Raw genomic sequence first — 21171 nt, forward strand, 5'->3', positions numbered from 1 at the left:
TTATATATCTATATTTAAAAACAAACATAATATTACTCTACTACTCAATTAGCCGTTCCTCTTCGTCATAAAACGAGAAATTAATTAAAAATCGAGTTAAACTATAATAAAATCGATTACACGAAGAATTTCGATGATCCTTTTACGTACTTTAGAATTCAATTAACGTTCATAAATAAGATTGCTTCGATCGGGCTTGATTTTTTTTTTTTTTTTTTTTAATTTCTTTTTGTAAAATAAAAAAAAATGGTGGATAAATTGAGAGAAAAAACAGAGTTTTCACATAAGAGGATGTCGAAGAAGCAGAGCGTGAATTTCCTTAATTCGTCGTCGTATATTGCGAGTAATACGAGAGAAAGAAAGCCTGCATATGCAACAAGGAAACAATGGTGGTGCTCGCGTATAAGTGGAAATGAAATAAGGAAGAGAAGGAGACTACTCACAATGAGAGAAAAAGAATGAATGAATGAGAAAGAAAGAGAAAGAGAGAATCGACAACGCGAAACCAATCCGAGCTCACCGGCTTACGCACTCTCTTCAGGATGAAAAAATACCATGGAGCTGATCATAAATCCAACTCTCTCGGCTGCATTCACAGGCGTGAAATTAAAAAACCGATTGCAATGCCGAGAGATGAAGTTTAAGCACGAGTATTCGAACCGTGCACCATCACAGTTTCATTCTCATATTTTCCCATCTTTATTTTACTAATTACGAGATAATGTAATTAGTCATTTGTAAAACTATGAAACCTGATGATTTCGTTTTGCGTTGATCAAGAATGAATAATTATGAAAATGAAATTTAACCTAAGATATTTAAAAGTTAAATAATAAATATTTCTTTACGATTGACCAAAAGTTAAGGGTGGGTTATTGATTTTCATCGCAAAGTAAATAAGATCGGGAATCGTCTAAAGATCGTCTATCGATTGCACCGTTACGTCGTTATCTTCGCGTTACAATGATGAACGAACGAGAAGAATAGTCCGAGAAGAAAACGATGAAGGGTTTATCTTAATCCACGGTTCACCGAGCAGACGAGGTGCTCGGCAATTCTGCCGACTACCCCGTCGACCACCTAGTCGACCACCCCATCGTTTCACCCTCCTTCGATCGTCTATGCCCACCTACAATCCATAGACTTACTATAACCGATCACATTTGCTTTCATCGATTTATATACCATCAATGTGTATATGCAAGTAAATATGTATTAAACGTATATCGATCGAAATGTTTTAAAAAAAAGAAAAACTGTTTTACTTTTACATACATTTTTCTAGAAAATGTTCTTACCAAACTAACGACCCTTCTTCGATTTTACATTAACACGAGATTTTTGATACAATCAAGAGCATTATTTCGAAGAAAACAGGTTTTTCTTTGGTCTACACTTTGTCCTACCTTATGAGAGAAGAATTTTTAAATATAAAACATAAAGAGAGAGAAGGAGTAGAAAAACAACTGGTTGATTTATCGATTTCTTAACTGACAAGATATAAGCACGGATATAAACGGAGATATAAACGGCACGGAATCTTGGGGATGGGCAAACACCTGTAATGTCGTGTTCAAGGCGTCACGTGCCCGGGCGTGGCCGTGACGGAAGTCTTTCAGCCACAAAAAGCCGATCAGTCCGTGCGCCTCAAAAACCTGCCTTCTTATCCCTTGCTCTTGGATTCTCAGATTCATTAAACCACAAATTCGCCGTTTCAGACTAGCAATCGGTGCAATCCGTCGTCAAATTCATGCGTAACGAATCGAAACAGATAGACCTACCTAGTTCTAACAATGCCATTTTTTTTAAATTTAAATTTCATGTGTGATATAAGTTTTTTATTTTTCATTTAAAACAAAAATGATGATGATGATTGTTCGTTTCTTTATTTTCAGATGTTTAACATCAAGCAGTGTACAACGTAAATTAGTATTTTTGTTGTTGTTCAAATGACTTACAAAACAACACCTCTACTGTTAACGCGTTAGATCGAACAAGAAGCCGGAAAGCCAGGAAGGTCGGTGGTCGTCGTCATTGATCTCCTTTTAGAATCGAATCACTTGGATGTAACAAGATAAATAGTCAGCGGGATGTCGCCGATGGTGAAGGGTAAAGATTGCCAGTCATGCTGACTATCTGTCCTATTCGAAGTACGATATTTATTCGTGTGTACGTATTTTCTACATAACCAACAAGTTACAATAGTTTATTACTATTCTTAGGTTCACACTTTGTGACTATTTTTTTTTTTTTTTTTTAAATTAGAATCACGCTTGGAGAATTCATCGAAAGTCCTTCCAATTTGAAATGAAATTTAAAAACATTCATTGATTAAACTCGAGAACAAGGATATACGATTAATCGATAACTGGATAAAGAATCGGTCATACGCGATGACTCGAATAATATCATAGAGCAATGAATCGATAATACAGAAAAGAAAAATGGGTATATAACGTGCAAGTTGATAGTTAACAAGAACGAGGAGTTATGTATTATCTAATAATTACGTTCGATAGAGTCAAGTAAGAAATATTTATTGCTACTTACATTCGACTGCAAACATTTCGAGAGCTTCCTCTAATGGAGTATACCTAATTTTGTTCTATATATTTGTTCACAATGTTTTTTTCTTTCTCTCTCTTTCTCTCTCTCTCTCTCTCTCTCTCTCTCTTGTTCTGTTTCCCTTTTCATACGTTCCTCGTCTTATTAATTTCTTCATTAGCGTGCCCCCTCGAAATGCGTGACTGTCTGTAACACGAAACAAGTAAATTATAGTTTGAACGTCGATAAATTATCGTCATTTGGGGGATTATTGTTTTGTAATATATTACAAGACACGATTCGGATCGATTCAATGTTTATCCGTTTTATTAAATGCCAAAGTAAAATAGACAAGATAGGATCTCGGTTAGTTGACATCTTCGTGATCGGAGGATATATATTTGTCGATGTAGTTACTCTATATCCTTGCGCCGTTAATTAAGCCAATGCCAAGGAATATGAGCAAACTCTGAAAGAAAATGGTGTAGGCTAGGGTCAAGCAATAACGGCAGCCGGAACGCGATGTCAACTCGTCAGGATAGCCGAAACGACGTGAGATGTTTGATCAGTTCGCTAATGTAATATTGTTTGTTCAACTAGTATAGTGTTGTTTTATCTTTATACTCAAACAGAATGCTTAAAAAGCATCGAGACTTTCAGAAATTCACGTGTCACTGACATATTATGAAAAAAAAAAAAAAGTAGAAAAAAATGAATATAACAAAATATCGTAAGAGTAAAAAAATAAATGACGAAATTTGTTTCCTTTGCAATGACCAAGCAACCAACGCTGGAAACCATCTCTCCGCCCACGCTATTACTTACTCGTGGTCAGCTAGCGTTTAATTTTCACGGATGCGATATGTTCCGATTAATAACAGGCTGCTAGTTCTATCAGAGTTAATTAACTTATCTTTCGCACCTAAAGGAGAAATCCTACTACGCTTACATACGAACAAATAATAAATGTCATTTATTTAAATAAAATGAAATTTCTTTACCTTTATAATTAAAATAGGAAAACATAGAGTAGATTCTTGTCCCTGTCAAGTATAAAAGTCTTCCCTTTTTTCCTGCAGCTTCTTCTTCTTCTTTTTTTTCCATTGGTAGATCGCTGACGAGAATCGTTTTTCTACAGGAATACGTCCATGCTTTCCGAACGTGTCCGCGGAACGTTTAGTCGCGCCGTAACTCGTGCCGATCCGCATCCCATTTGCGTGACCGTAGCATAAAACGCGTATCATAATCGAAGTCTCTAAGATTTTCTTTCTTGATCCCTGTAGAAAAAGTAACTTGTCATTTTAAACGTAAAATATATATAATAATATTTTTAATTATTTATAATTTATTCTTGTATTTAAAAAAATACTATAGATGTTTCATTTAATTAACACATTGACTGCCAAACGTATTTTCTATGGTTGTGTTAAAGTGAATTTTTCATTATGCGATGCATATTATGTTGAAATATTATTTGTAGCAAATAACATGAGTTATAAAATCATGCTTGAAGTATTTTTCATACTGGGTATCACCGATGGCCCCTAAAGTGCTGTAGCTAAGTCCAATACCGATCACCGGTGACACCCATGGCAGTCAACGTGTTAATAAATAAAAATGTCTTGTTAAAATCTATTGAGTGAAAATAAAACTATAATCGATGTTATATATATATACTATAATACTTAACTACTATAATACTTTGTTGTTGTAAAAATGAACGTAGAAAAAATTGGCGAAACGATCGACGGCTTAATCGCCTACCACGATTATAGTGATTTTACGAAGAAAAAGACGACGAGCTATTTGCTCGGTTATTTAGCGGTAGGCTCGACGAAGCGTGAAAAAAAAACAGAAATAAAAAAAAAAAACAAGCTTACCTCCCACCGGAGTCGTTGACCGTTAAAAATTGAATTACAACGTATTTTAATCTCGTCCGACAATCGATTGGTCACGAGCGTAGATCAATGGCCGCCCACGCTGAGAACCGAGTATACTATAAATACAATTCGTACGTCTATTCTCGATTGGTGCGTGTCTGTTAAAACCGCGATCACTGTAATTCATGTTTTCTGACATAACTACGATCCAGAGAATCTTCTCGATTATATTCTATTTGTTTGTTGCTCATATCAACGATCATTATACAATATTTATTCGAAGTTCATTATTTAAAACTTTGATTGCCATGTTGGTCATTGGTGACCAGAGCGTATGAACGGACCTTTTACAATTGTAAATAACTAAATGAAAATTGGAAGTTAGTGTATTTGAATATGACCGATATATTGAACAGTTACAATTTTTTATTAACATCAATTTATTATTATTTTGCTATTATATTCTTTAAATAATAAAAATAATACCGCGGCGTCTTGGGTAAAACATATGATTTTGGAGTGGCAGTCAAAGGGTTAAATGATACTCCAAATTAAACTTACGAATTTTAGTGCATGTTGTTTTCCATAATTTCGAGATAAATCTCCTCCCTTCTCTCTAAAAAAAAAAACGGAAGATAAATTAATAGATTTTTCATATTCTCATCTTTCCCTATTCTTAAGCAGAAATTAGAAAAGAAACGTAATTAACGTGAGAATGTCTTATCGAGGGATGATTATCTATTGATCTTGCAACTATCTTACATGACTCGTATGTTTCATCGTGTTTAATACATTTCAATATTACTCGAAGGGAAGAAAAAAATTTTGTTTTTAATTGTTCGTTCGCATGACTGCGCGAATAATTATTTCCTCGATGTAGGCAAGCAACTCGTTGCAACTTTCTATCAACGAGGTTACTCCAGCCGAAAGAACGAACGAACGAACGAACGAACGAAAGAACGAACGAATGAATGCGAGGGTGATCTTAATCGGTGTAACACAATAGAAAGTTCTGTTTATTTAGCATCGTCGAGAGTCTTCGTCGTTAACGAAGCCACGAATCTTCCCGAACATGATTTCTCTTAGCAATTATTCAGATGACTGCGTAAATAATCGACATTCGGTCGTTTCACCACCCCGATAAATGAATAGGACGATCTTTATCTTAATTGGAGGTAACTTTGATTAACCATTGATTATTCAATTAAACGAAAGAATAATTTTATTACGGTTGACCGATCTTTCAAAACTTACCAATCGCACTATTATCGATAACGAATATTATAATAAAAAGATCTATATAAGAAAATATAATAAAAATTTGAAAAACATATTTTAACCACGTCATTCGAGAGAACTCATTTACTATGCGTTTTAATCTTCCATCGTGTTAATTATTCTATCTGAAAGATCTGTTACATAAATTAACTTAAAAAAAAATGAAAGCCGTGCAAACAATAGAACTTCATTGTTATTAGATAAAATCATAAATACTAAGAACAACAAAGTCGGAAGGTTTTTTGAAAGCAGTCTGATGAAACGAAAGGATATTTTATATTTTAACGTATCGCTGATATTTCCTCGATGAAGGACACACAACAGTTCCACGTCGTTAAATTCGAAGAGATCCGATGGTGGTCCTCCACAAACAGGTGGGTAGAGTTACCCATCGATGGTAGCCTAATTAAATCATGAAAAAGTCGATAAAGGTGAGTCCCACGGTTTTTACGATAAATCGACAGTGGTTCTCCGTGATGATATTACGTTCAATTAATTGAACATTGAAACATTTATAATGATTTAATCGAAATTAAAAGTTAATTGAAGAAATCTTCTGTCATATGAATAAAAAAATAATATCCAAAAAGCCATATACTAAAAAAAGTAATGATCGATGTTCGATCTTCTTGTTCTTCTTGTTCGATGGTAAACCATAAGAAGGAAAAAGGATGGTGCGAGATGAACGGGGGAGGAGGATAGATATGAGTTTATTCGGGTGGCATCCCTGTGGTGGTAGGTCGAACCAACGCGAGTTCCATCATCACACCAAGAAGCACAGTCGAGGTCCTCCCTACGTCGAACGCGAGATGGGAATAAAATGTGAAACTGTAAATTGTGCGTGGGAAGAATCGGTCCCTGGGTGGTCGTGTAGCAGTTTTCTCAGCTGTCCTTATCCACCAAGAGGAAGGAGGAGGGTTCAAAGTGAGAAAAAGATCAAAAAGAGAAAAAGGTAGTAAAGGATATTGGTTATAAGAAGGAGGAAGAGAAGGAGGAGGAGGAGTAAGAGGAGATTCGAAGCCTCGAGGATTTAAATGTGCGCTCGAACGAACAAAAAAAAGTAGGAGGAGGAGGAGGGAGAATCGTGGTTGCCCTTCGAGAAGCTTGGAAATTTGTTATGTTATGTCGGACTATCGGTCCCCAGTGTATATGAAGAAAGAATTTTTCGCGGTTTTACCGCGTGATGTTGCCTACGTAAAGGGGAAGGTGAAAAAGTAGGGAGCTTCGAAGTTCTTTCCAAGACCCTCGGAGAGAAGAGTATGTATGAAAGAAGGAAAGAAAGAAAAAAAGAGAAAAAAGGAAAAATATCAAGGAGGGATGGCAGAGCTTTTGCGAAGGATGTTCGTAAAGCGAGGCGTCGACGTACAAGAAGAAAAAGAGGGGATGGAACACGGTGCCAGGAATATAAAGCGAGGGATAAAAGAGACGGCGGTCACATATGCGACTCGTAAAAGCTCTTGTGAAAAGCTGCATCCGTCCTGCCACCAGCATCACCAGAGTGACTACTACTACTACTACTAGTACTACTACTACCACCATCACCAGTACGCCACCCCACCTGCTAACGTGCACCAAACTAACTTCCTACATTTCAATGACGTCTCTGCTTTGCCCTCTAGTTTTTTTCAACGATGCCATAGGAAAGTAGAGCTTTTAACGTTCGCCGAAGGTGCCAACTCGTTCAACGAATCCTTGTTTCGAGCTTACCGTTTCAGATCACGCTTGAAATCTTGCTATAAACTACGAACTATAACAACAATCTTTGCGATCGTTTCTAACAGTTCTTTCTTTTTTTTTTTTATCGTAAACTCGCGTTTACTCGGGAAAGAAAACTTCATGGATTCTTCAAATTCATTTTTCGATTATTTCTAGGTATTCGAAAATCCGGAGACTGTATATATATATATAGTATTATATTGTAAAGAATACTGGAAGAAGAAAACACGCGTTATCGCAGGTCGTCGTCGATGGATGAGTATACTTCTTCTATGGTGACATTGGTTTCTATGGTAACGTAAGAAAAGCACGTAGAAAGAGGGACCTCCTCTCGATATCGGCGAATATTAAGAAATAGCTTTCGGCCAGGCATTTTCGTACATTTGCGGTCGGAAAATGAGCCATTCGTCTGTTGGGTACAACGAACCACTGTCTATGCATGGCACGATCGTACCAGAGTCCGAGTATTCCCATAAATAATATTACTCTCTCCCTTTCCTTCCGTCGTCCTTCCGTCGTCTACCGTCGCCCTTTCGCGTCACCCTTCTCATTCTTTACAAAGAATTCCATGTTTTACGTATTATTCTTGACTACAATAAGTACTTCATCTGGTATATCGAATATACTTTGGTGTATTAGAAAAAAAAGGAGAATAAACGCGTTAAAATATTTTCTAAGACATAAGGGGAAAAGAGAGAGAAAGATCTTCCTCCCATTCTTTCGATTCCTCGCGGGATCGTCCAACGCTTAATCGTCCGTTTCCACTTGTCACTCGTTGTCGATGGACGAACAAAGACGCATCGTAGGAGACGAAAGAAGAATCTTGAACCATTCGGGGTCACTAACGTGTGCTACGAGGGTAAAGAATCGAACAGAAATTCGAGCAAGACAACGACAAAAAAAAAATCTTCTTGTTCGACGTTCGGAAGAGGATTATGAAGCGCATGCTGAGCAAAAATAAAAATCATTTCCGCGTTGAGAAAGATATGCGGGAAAAACTTGGACAAGTGATTTGCCAACAATAAACATGTGCTCGTCTTAGCGTGTATCTTTCAAAGAGAAGAAAAAAAAAATTGTCTGCTAATCCCTACGTTAAAATTACGTGTTTTTTTCTGCTTCCTTAAACCCATTCTCTTGAATCGTTTTTTTCTTTCCATATTTAAAATCACATTTTATGTAGTTGATTTTAATCTTCTAACGAGCTTCCAACACGCAAACATATAAAATCTGTTACACAATATTTTTATTCATCGATCGAAAAAGGTATCTTTTTTTTTCCCCTTTATCTGCGGTAAATGTCGACATCGTTTGAACTATTCCTACCATCCCTCCAATCCCTTCGCGAAATACCCGTTAGCTCCTTGCGATTCCCTAAAACTCACAGTCTCTTCCACGCCAAGTCTTAGGATAGAAAATCCCTCGCGGCGTTCACTCAATCACACGCTATTTGTGCCGAAGTCCCCTGACACGAGCACGCACACACACGTACACGCATCAAAGTACGACAGCACGACAATGAAAAGAGAAGAAAGAAAAAAAAACCTGACGGTATTTCTCATTCGGATATAACTTAACATGTATTTCCTTTTTTACAAATAATTATATTTTGTTGTTGTTAGAATTTTCACGATTCGATGATTAAATATAATTTAATTGAAAAAAAAAGAATTAAAAAAAGAAAAAAAAATAAATAACCTACTGAGAAAATATCGAAATAGCTGGCTTGGCGAGATACGTATCCGATCAAATTTACCATCCAAGTAAACACGCACAAAACGAGAAAATGACGTTTCATCCATATTTTATCTGCTTCGACCCAGAATCCTTGGAGCGACGTTTTTCTCTTTCTATCTTTTTGCTCTCCCTCCTTCCTTCGATCGAGGTAAACGAAATCATCGATAGTCCGAGGGGGTCGATCAACTATACGTAACCCCTGAACTCCCATCTCTCCTTCACTTTCTTTCCTTCTTTTTCTTTCGATCCGTTTGCCTATCTCTCTCTCTCTCTCCGATTGTAAGGAAAGGAGTGGGGTGGTCCAAGAGGGAAGTCAGTTTATCCGACTGGCGTTTCCGCCATCGTATCGCGGTTCTATCGTATCGATATGACGGCCCTGAGGGTTGCCCCAAGTAAAATCATTAGTAATGCGATTGTGCCGTCTCTTTCGTCTCACCCTCCATTTTTACTTGTTTCCTACGGGACAACGCATACTACTACTATCCTGAGATGCGTTTTTGTGGCTTTCATAAAAACCAAAAGGAAAACGGGGATGGGATGAGGGACTCGATAAATATAACTTTTTCTTTTTTTTTTTTATTATTATTATTTCTTTGTAATATTTTTGTAAAATCTAAATATTAATAAAATGAACGTTGTGCAGCAACGAGATTGTAAAAATGCCATTCCATCGTTCATGGGAAGGAACAAGAGAAAAAAAGAAATGATAAATAAGCGTGAGATAGATTACTTGGTCTTTGAAAAGGTATAAGAAACGTATATATATATGTATATATCTATATATAGAAGAAACAGGGTAGAAATATATCTAAAACGTTTCGAACGGAAAGTTTTCACTTTGATTTCAGTATTTATCGTCGCTCGTTACGATCACTGTAATCGACATGCAATTAGCTCGGCCAAATTAATACCACTCGACGTTGGTAATAGGTACGTTGCCGATGTGGAGGACGAAGAATGGAAGAATGTTTCTTTACGCACACGAAAGCAACGCAGCTGCCCGTTATGATCGAACTCATAACATCTTAGCGGGGGAAGATAAAGAGAAGAGAAGTAAAAGCGAGAGAGATTCGATGAACGTTCGCTTCGCCCAAAGAGATTCGCTCTGGTCTTTTCTTTTAAGTCCAATCACCATTTCAAGATGTGCAACTTCGACTGTGTATATGTGTATATGTGTTCGACTGTTTCATCAATGAATCTTTACGTCTCTTGGTTATTTTATTATACTTAACTTAATCTTTCTCTTTACGCAACTATTGTCTTTCATGAATCCGTGAAATCGTTTGATAATTATTATTATATTTAATATATTTTATTATTTATATATTATTATTATTATTATTATTATTATTATTATTATTATTATTATTATTATTATTATTATTATTATTATACATTTATATATTTTTTATATATAGAAACCATTTATCACATAGGTAAGTTGGACAGGTAAAAAAAAAATCAGAACATATTGTTTTGATTTTGTTTCGTTTTATTATCTTTTATTAAAACTTCTTCAGCAACTATAAAAAATACAAAGATTACATAACTTTATAAATATTAAGGGAACTGAAAAGTAATTCAAATTTCCATGATATAATGTATCTTATAAAAAAAAAAAAAAAAAAAAGAAAAAAAGAAAAATAATCACAGTCATTTATATTATAGTAAAAATAAATTACGATGTTAGACTAACGCGTAATCTAGGGAATAAATCAGAAAATAAATGTATCGAGATCACAGCGGAAAATAAACAATTGGAACTAGTTTTTTTTTTCTTCTTTTTTTTTTTTTTTTTTTACAGGAAGCTACACGTATCTTTCTCCCTTCTTATGAAATGGACTCTGGTCAAGGCCCAGTTACCTTTGACGCGATTAAATACCAAGCTGGAAAAGTACATATCTTTGGGCTCAACGGAGCAAAAAAAGTTTCCACTATCGCGGAAACGTGCTCGATAAATATTTAACGAGTAATTTGTTAGTTACCTTCGAATATGTATATATTCGACTAAGCAAGTAAGACAATGTAAAATAGTTTCACGAATTACTCATTTTTAGAAAGTTAAATAGTATATAAAGTAGATAATAAGTCATTCAATATTACATATATACATATAAATAATATATTTCAAATTTTGGCATGAAAAAAAAAAATAATGAAACAAAAGAAATTGCTAAGGAAGTACAAACATTTATTTATAAAAGATGAGGGGTTGGAGGGTTGAATCGTCGTTGTCGTCGTCGTCGTCGTCGTCGTCGTTGATCGTGGAAGGAAGCCAGAACGATTATCTTTTAGCATTGAGCAATTAAATCAATTTCATTCGGCTCAAATCCGTAGCAAAAAGCAATCGCAGAACGGCAGCCATCATCGCGATAATTGAGGAACGAGAACGAAGAAAAGCGAATGGGTGGACAGGGTGAGAGAGGTAAAGGGAATTCTGTAAGGAAGAAGAGGAATCGTCCGTGAGATCGATCGAAAACCGGCTGCACAATAATTCGTTTGTTAACCAATCGGATGGTAATCCTAAAAAAACAATAGTTAATATTCGATATAACAATATTATATTTACAAATATTTTCTGCAAAATTTATTGATAAATTTTTAATTATTATATTAATAAATATTTTGATATGCTATATTTTGATATATGCTATAATTTGATATACTATAATTTATATTATATAAATATTAATATATATATAATTATTATATTAATAAATATTTTTTGATATACTATAATTTAATATACTATAATTTATCTTATAAATATTAATATATAATTATTATATTAATAAATTTTTTAATTATGTGACTAAAATTTCGTAAATAAAATAATAGTTATAAATAAATATTGATAAATTGATAAATAAATAAATCTATATTGATAAATTCGTAGCATTAATACGTGCATACATCTTTTTCTTTGATAAATGGCTAAATGGATAAATAGTAGAAAAAATAAAATAAAAATAAAAAAAATAAAAAAATAAAAAAGTAAAAGATAGGAAGACCATTCCCAATATTTCGCGGGATGTACCTAATATAGAAAGGTAAAGGTGTACGTAGTTCTGTATATAAGAGGATACATCGATACCGACGAATCGATGCGATGGAGACGAGTTTTACGAAGTAAAGAAGAGAAGATAGGATAGACGATAAAAGAGAAAGAGAGAAGGACAAGAATATGATGCAGTCTATCTAGATACGTGAACGACGAGGATACCAACATACAGGTATCTAGTAGGTAGCTCTGTAGGTGCAGGACAGCACCGGGATTCTGTCATGGACGTCTCCTTTACGATAAGATACGCCGTAGACTGCTCACAGAATCTCCCCGGTTTTGCAGAAAATTCGCGGACCTTCCTTTATCGACTTTCCCGATAATGTTCCCTCTCTCTCTCTCTCTCTCTCTCTCTCTCTCTTTCACTTTTCCCTTTCCTTCTATCTTCTTGCAAAAAAAAAAAAAGAAGGAAATTAAAGTTCCATCTATAGGTGGTGGTGGATATCGATGGGTGTTCGTTGTTCGCATAAGCCAACCAACAACAACACACGGGACTGAACTGAAAGATTAAAAGTGAGAGAATTTTTGGTAAACTTTTGTCTTTATTTGAAAGGTAAAAAATCTTTGGAGTACTTTTATTCTTAGATGGAGGACACTCGATTCCGTAAGGTGCGCAGTAACGGTGAACAAAACGGCAATCGATAAGGACGGGGTTAGAAGCCGTACGGTGGATTCCTTCAATCAAATTAGGAACATCAAAGTACCCAGTGAAGGCGAAAGAAAAGAAAAAGAAAGTAAGAAAGAGAGGAATGATAGTGATAGAGGTAGGTGAAAGAGAGAGAGAGAGAGAGAGAGAGAGAGAGAGAGATATAGACGATAGTGGCAGGACTTCGACATTCCTCGAGGGGTAGAAACTGGGAATTAGCCTCTATCTGTAGAATCCGAGCCCTCGAGACAAAGAAATACCCCTCCCGATTCTCCTCTTCGTCATTTTCCGAGACTTCGAGTATCAAGTCGTTTCTTTTCGGCCTTCCCAATGCGAACGCGGTTAAAGAATCGTCCTGGGCGTGGCCTCAATTGTCGTCCAATCACTGCTACTAGAATACTAAACTGTCCTTTGCAAAAGAAACAAAAAAAAAACAAAAACAAAAAAAATAAAATAAAGAAAGAGAGAAAACATTTGTGACTAACTTATCTTAACATTTATAGTTTTTAATCGTAAATAGAGCGGTCGCAATTAAATACGATAAATTATAGAACGATCGGCATGATGTATATTCGAGTTCAATGGGATGCATTTGCGAATTGTGATACATATGTAGGTAGGTTGAAGCAAAATACAATGCACTAGCGTAGCCATACCATTCCATAGTTTACGAGCGTTCGTATTATACCGCACTTAAATCGAGAGAAGATGCATATCTTTATTATACAATGGAAAGGTTGTTCCGAATCTTTTCTTCCGTATACTTACACCGTATACATAACCGATATAAAAGTGGGGGAGGTTTCTCGTTCTCACCTACTCGTTAACGGTAATATCTAAATGAGACAAAGATAATGACGTTTTTTTTTCTTTTTCTTGCAAAATAAAGTTCATTGAAATCTCAATTACAAACTGAAATAATAATAATAATAATAATAATAAAATCAAATTATTTTTGCTCGCATAATTTATTCGTAGAAAAATTTCAATTATCTCATTTCCCCCATAAAGGTATATTTAATATGTTTATATTCTACAATTATAATTGTATGAGAGAAGAACACACCAGTTGCTCGAATGAATTAATAAAAAAAAAAAAAAAAACAGACAATAAAAAAAACTTCAGACAAAATGAGCTGCTAATCAAATGAAATTACTGTTTTTTTTCTTTTTTTTTTTTTAGCACACGCACGTACGGTCAATGATGACATAAATATAGAAATTGTCTTTAATCCGATGCGAACGTAGAAAAGTTCATCAGCGAAATGATAATCATTGCTTGTGATATTTGCTACGTATCAAGATTAATAATTATTGAAAATATTTCTAGCAATTTTACAAACACATATTCCTATTTGAAACGAAAAAAAAAAGGGGGAAAAAAGTGGCGGTAATGTTTTTCGTGCATTATCAGTCTCGGTTAAGCAGGAAGAGTCGTCGTCTTTCGCGAGGAGGGGTTGAGATTTGACGCGTAGACAATGGCCGTTGCATCTCGAGCTCGAAACCGTTGGGAACACGGTGTTCTCGAGGGGTGGGAGTGGGCTCGGGGAGGAAGGAAGGAGAAAGAAAAGTTCGATGAAGGCGCAAGCGCGAGCAGGAAAGTGGCGGCATAAGCGTTCGTGCCGGGAGAAACTACCCTCGATGGAAACGAAGAGGGGAAAGAAAAAGAGAGAAAGAGAGAAAGAGAGAAAGAGAGAGAAAAGGATCGCGTGGGAGGGAGCACGGTGCTATCTAAGGGAAAAGAGTGAGGGTCAGAAGGGGGATGTAAATGCCCCCGTGATGTATCGGATCGATGCGGCAGCATCCAGACACCCCCCGCCCCCGTTCCTTTCCGCTTCTTACTACGCAACCTAAAAACGTTCTCCGTTGCAGTGCTCTCTGAATTACGATCGTCCTTTTCCTTTCATTTTCCAATTTTTCCAATTTATTTACGATGAATTTTAAACAACGTCGATTCAACATAGGCCAATTGAGATCTTACACACTCGTTCACCTGGTGTTAGAAATAAAACGAACGATTATATTCTTCTGTTCGTTTGCAGTCGTATTTATAAGAAATCTAGCGAATTAATTGTTCATAAAATAAATTATAAAAGTATATTCATTAAGGTAGTTATAGTAGTATAAGTTTAGTTAATACTTTTCTTATATCCTTTAAAGATATTTTCTTGTAGTAGAGACAACACTTTAGCGTGAAGAAGTATACGCTTACGAAAAAGATAGATCTTCTTTGCTGCCAAAAACGAAGTACAACGAAAGACGGCAAAGTTACTCGGAATTGTGGGAAGAACGCGACGCGGTTGTCTCCGTGTGCTCTTACTTTGCCGGTAACTTTTCTAAAACCGAAAAGAGAGAGAGAGAAACAGAGAGAAAGAGAGAGAGAGAGACGATTGCCACGTTTCCTGCGAAGAAAAGCACCATGTTCTATTAATGTACACGTGCGAGCTCCCATCTTGCACTTTCTCTTTCTCACATCTCACCTACTCGCACCATCCTTTCTTCCTTCGCGGTCGTGCTATTTTTCTTGCCGATTTTCTATCTCGAATCTCGCTTTGTCTCCTCGAAAATTGTGGACTTTTTCGTCTAACGTTGCTAAGCGATTCTTTCCTAAAAAGATACAGTCGCGATTCTTTGAAAGAAAACAATAAAAAAAATATATCAAAAATATATTTGTCGTTTTAGTTTGTTTGGACTTGTAAAAATAAGAATAATTTTGTACAATTTAATGATATTAAATAATAACGAGAGGGAGAGAGTTATGAAGTATCAGTGGCAAAATATTTTGTTTTCTCCCGAGTCAAACGATTTCGCGATTATTGATAAGAAATTGACGATAAGCGTAATAAAACAGTCAGTAATTACCGGTGCAAACTCGTGTTTACATCCACTCATTAGTACTGCCGACGGCGCCTCCTAATTAGCAAAACCTAAGAGTAAAGAATAGTATAAGTATACTACCCTATGTCGGCGCACGTTCCGTAGAAAAGATTAGTAGTAATGCCTCGAGAACTGTTGCTAATGTTTGATTATAACTTTGTATGCGCATTTTTTATATATTCGCCGGCTGTGACGTAGAAACCACGGGAGTCTAACTCGGAATAACTCAGAAATAAAGAATAATTCGATAGCGGCGAACCTCGAATGAGACGGAGTCGAGTAAAGAAGAAGAAAAAAATGAAAAAAAGGAAAAAAAAGGCGAGCTCATCCATTCCATTCATGTTTATTAATGGGACACTACCGGAAAATAAGCCGTCATGATTATTATCTGATCTCGCTTTAGTTTTATTGTTTTATTCACGCAAAGTAACTCTTAATCGAGAATACACGTTTCCTTTTTAAATCAATAACCAATTCGTAATTAAAAATAGTAAAAAATAATAGTAGAAAATTTGGATCATAGTTAGTTGCATGTTGGTTGGTCAGATCACGGATAACCCTCGAAAGATCTTATTTATGCAGCAGCACGATCGTCAGGGAACCCTTGACGATGAGAAGAAAAAGCTTCGTGTGCGTACGCACGCGATATTTCGCTTACCAACGGCACCCCTGGTGTTCTTCGAAATCGACGAACCACCCTGTAGAAACACGCAAAGCTATTGCTTCCTCGATTTGTTCGCACGATAAACGTAAACGTAAAGATCCATTTTTTAACATTGTAAGGGTACAAAGAGAAATACGCTTTTAAAATGATAACATTGTTTCAGAATCATCGTAACGTAGAAAATTTCATGTAAACGTTTTTCTAACAAAGAGACATCCCATTTTCGTGTCGATGCAAACCATCTAACGAACCGTCCTTTCTCACTCCCATAGCAGCATTCATCGTAAACGGATTTGGCTTCATTAACCACCCCTATGGTTTACTCCCCAGTACGATCCTCGCGATACTCTCCTTCACATAGTACACTATACTCGTCTTTCCCTCACGGTAACTATAGCAACATTGGCAAAGGCAATCAGGAACAGCATGGAATTAACTGTTCTCTTATACGAAATTGTCATGTCCAAAAATTCACGCTGTTATAAACATTTATTTTTCTTAACTTACATTCCCAAATCACAACGATTATTTGAAATAATTTCATGAAATATTTCATTGCTAGTATTGACGTAATACAACAATAATAATGTTTTAAATTTAAAGATGGAAAAGGTCGGAGGCAGTCCTTAAAAAGGGTTGTCCGTAGACATGCGCGATCCGCGCCTAAAACGTAGGGTTGCGCGTCGACCAATAGCGCGTTGAAAATTGTTTTATCATCCCAGCCCTCGTCAAAGACTCCTGCGTACGTCATGCTTCCCTAATGTTAATATAAATTAATATTTGCAATAGGTCGATAAAAGTTATATCCTATAGAATAATTATAACGATAGAAATAATGAAGTACGATAAGGATAAATGTAAATCTCTTTTTTGTGAATTGATAATTGGAAAGCATAAATTCATAACGGAAAGTAAAGAAGAACAAAAAAACAAAATGCTAGTCCATCGTAGAAGAACGCGATTGGTTGGTTTAGAATTATATTAGTACAGCCCTTCATATTTACATCCCCCACAGGAGGAAAGGTCTACCTATCGTAAAAGGGTAGAAGAGAAGGGCTAAAAAGAAGTCGAAGCCTTGTAAAAGGGCTCGCACATGCGCGCACACTCTTATGCAAAACTCATAACCCAACCCGCCGACCAATGTCGTGGCTTTAAAGTCGATTTAAGGTCCCTCCCTCGGATCGGTATAAGGGCGAACGATTTTTTTACGAGACGAAAGAGGGTGAGGGCGTCCCCTTATCGAGAGGGTGCAGGCAACGGGACTTAAAAAATGATCCATTGCTACCACCAATCACACCGTAGGTGGTAGACGGGTCCTACTCTGATTGAGACGAGCTTCCAGCGTGTCTTGAAAATGATACGGCTGTGGATCCGCAAGGAGAAAAGTGTTAGCCATAAAAGCTCGATGCGATATATCATGAAACAAAACGAGAGAACGAACCTCTTGCTACAATTTCATCTCAACTGTCTACCTAATCGAACTTTCGCAGCTACCCCAGTTTAACTCCGTCTTTTTTCCTTTTTATCATTTTTGTAAAAATCTAAACGAATCCTCGCGAATATGCGCCCTTTTAACATTTTTTCCTTTTTTTTTTTTCTACAAATTACAATTGGCATCGATAAAAGACGAAATTTATCGCGGGCTACAAGACAAACAATGCGGTTTCTACAAGAGGTTTTACCATCGAAGCTGCCGATAAACCAATACTTTGCGGCTGCAAGAGGTCCGACATAAAAAGCAAAGGTTTCTACATGATATATACCATCGAAGAACCGATCGGTTCTTCGATGAAACACACATAACACTATTGCGTCGCGATAAATACTTATAAAATCGAAACACTTGACAGTTTTCTAAAGAACAATAAAACCTAGGACAAACCAATAGCCGAAATGTGATTTAATATCAAATCAAATACTATGTCATTCTAATTGTATCCAATCTTTTTCTATTTTTTATTACAAATGTTTGTAACATTCGTTTAGACTTTTGGATTACATGTATTTTCGAAGCATTAAGACGATATTGTTCGCGTCGATCAAAAGCGGAAGGTTAAGCAAGCGATAAAATAAAAGAAAAGCTTGAACGGCGTTATAGACATTCCGAAGGTTCCACTAGGAGCGTCATGAGGGGGAAAGAAAGAGAAAGAGAGAAAAAAGGAGAGAGAGTTGGAAGCGTGCTCGGTACGAGCTAGTCGCCGATCGTTTCTTCTTTCTTTTAATCTTACTTCTCCCGCAAACGGGCAGCCAGGCGTTAATTCAACGGCATTGATTGCCGCACGAAAGCCCCACCAGTTCGTTCGGGGAAAGGAAACCACCACCACCACCACCACCACCACCTCCTTCGTCGTCGTCCCTTCGTCCTCCACCCTCCCACCAGCTCGTGTCTCGCAGATGGCGAGCTTCTGGATCCGTCGACGTTTCTCTTCCCCCATCTTCGATCCCGTCTTCGACCCTACATCCTCTACCTCGCCTTTCTTCAGGATACATTTTCTCACTTTTCCTGCCTTTAACGTCACACCGAGAATGCTTATTTTTTTTCCTTCTCCTTTCTTACACACTATTCTCATGGAATACCATAAAGTAAGCACCGAATGATAAGAAATAGAGAAAATGGAACGTTCGATGCAAACGATCGAGATAAATGGTTCAAGGGGTGGGTTTTAGAGATGAACACACTAAACAGAACGAAAAGCAAAGAGGGTGATCAACTTTCGATGGATGAAAGAAACGAGAGAAAGTGTAGCTCGATCTATAATAAAGCTCCTTGCTATCTCGAATGGTTAGCGCGAATGAACGAACCTTGGGATCTCGTAAAATAAAAGGAAGATTCTACTTAAGAATGGATTACAAGAATGAAATTGTACGATCAATTGTATGTCCCTGTATACAGTTTTATCCTTTATACTTTTACGAATCATTCTCTATGAAACCTAATCGTTTAATTTAAGACGATTCTACTTTCTTCTTTTTTTTTTTTTTTTTTTTTCCCACGTGACATAGGAAAATAGTAAAGAGAGTGATTCGCAGTGGTAGCTTCTTTTGGCAAAAGTTAAAGGCGGTGGTGGTCATCGTTATTCCAAACGATTGAACGCAGTTGTTAGCAATCAGTGATTCGATCGTCGGAAGTCGTCAACAGCTAGGGGGGAAAAATCGTATGCGGTGAATGAAATATATAATAATAATAATTCCTGTTCGTGAAAAATGTGTAAGAGACGAATGATGATGGATGATTTTTCTTTTGGAAAGTTTATCACTTACATTCGCTTGCAAACGAATTAGAAAATGATAAAAGAAAATAGGAAATCGTGTTGCCTATGTCAAGTATGATTTCATTTAATATGCACTTACGAAATAGAAATTATACATTCGTTATTCTCCAACCCCTTTGAATATTGCGGGAGGAGGGAGGGTGGAGGGAGAAAAGAAAACTCTTAGGCACTCAGCTAAGCCATTATTACGTTACACGGTAGAATCACCTGTTCGTCTACCTGTTACACGCGCGTCGAGGCTCATAAAGCATGTTGTAGCACGCACGAAGTAATCCTTTCTAACCCCTTTATGCTAATCGAGCAAAGGGCGTAGGTACCGTCACGCTAGGGTGATTTTTATCGTGAGTAACGTTTTAAAAGCCACTCGTTTAATGGCCTGCGAAAGGGATCATTTTGTAATGTACCTGTAACCGTTCGATGAGTTTTGTAGGAATCAAGAGATCAATTAAAATCAAACAAAAAATATAATCAAGAATTGTAAGGTAAATATACAATATATATGTGTGTACATAAGTATATATAAATACATAGGTAAGTGTACTTCGTCAAACGATATTCGCCAGCCAGTGTGTTTCTTCCGGAATTCTTAATGGCTATTGGCCAGCGAACAAACAATAGAAAAATTATGTTCACGAGACTATACTCGCGAGTTTTCGTAATCTTTTCTCATAGTTTGATCGTACCGCTCAGACACATGACGAGCATTCGGGAAAAAGTATATGTAGGTTAATACGTACACATGAATTTGAACACGCGTAGAGTAAGGAAAGAAAACGCATACACGAGAAGGCACTAAAGTACAGGGAGAAAAGTTATGCGTCGAAAAACTTTCTCGATTTAGGGATGATTTGCGAGCTTTACACGAACCCCTATTTCTTTTCACGATAAATGTTACGTTTCTTTATGTTTTACAACGATACTTGAGAATTTTTTACAACGATTTAGTAGTACAATAGTACTATTAAAGTACGTATATTTGTTTGCTTAGAGTTATTACCATAATCTGATTCCAATTGTAAATATACGGATACTTGTTTTACCAATTGTATAGAATTAAAATATTGAAAATTGTTAATATATAATTCTACGATAAAAATGAACTAACAAATAAATTCATAAAGAAAATAGAAAAAAGAATAATATGTAATAATATTAATATATATATATATATATATATTATATTATAACATAATAAATAATAATAAAGTTATTACCATAATCTAATTAAAATTGTAAATCTACGAATACTTGTTTTACCAACTGTATATAATTAAAATATCGTACATTGTAGGTGTAATTCTATAATAAAAATGAATTAATAAATAAATTCATAAAGAAAATAGGAAAAAGAAAAGGGGGGGTGAACAACAAAAAAAAAGGAAAAAGAAGAAAAGTTCATATTACTTAATAATACCGAGTGTTCTTAGGCCTATCTAGGTAGCGCAGATGGATAGAAAGAACAAGCTAGGGGTAGTCTCGTCATAAAAGACGACTGTAAC

At 36.1% G+C, this 21171-nt stretch overlaps 1 long non-coding RNA gene across 2 annotated transcripts in view; it reads right to left on the reverse strand.

The window, feature by feature from the left end:
- LOC107074537 (uncharacterized) overlaps positions 1-21171 on the reverse strand; it is a 44378-nt gene that overhangs the window by 2665 nt on the left and 20542 nt on the right. The window contains exons 5-7 of one of the 2 annotated variants that reach the window (XR_016175996.1): positions 4986-5040; positions 3546-3821; positions 2551-2751 (exon numbers count right to left, since the gene is read on the reverse strand). This is a non-coding gene — a long non-coding RNA (uncharacterized LOC107074537). Of the gene's footprint in view, positions 1-2550; positions 2752-3545; positions 3822-4985; positions 5041-10676; positions 11676-21171 lie in introns of those variants that run through there. The other variant, XR_001476896.2, reaches the window with a different exon arrangement.

The sequence above is a fragment of the Polistes dominula genome, unplaced genomic scaffold (genome assembly GCF_049000335.1).
Source record: "Polistes dominula isolate Pdom_NZ unplaced genomic scaffold, Pdom_raw_medaka contig_79, whole genome shotgun sequence".
Classification (NCBI taxonomy): domain Eukaryota; kingdom Metazoa; phylum Arthropoda; class Insecta; order Hymenoptera; family Vespidae; genus Polistes; species Polistes dominula.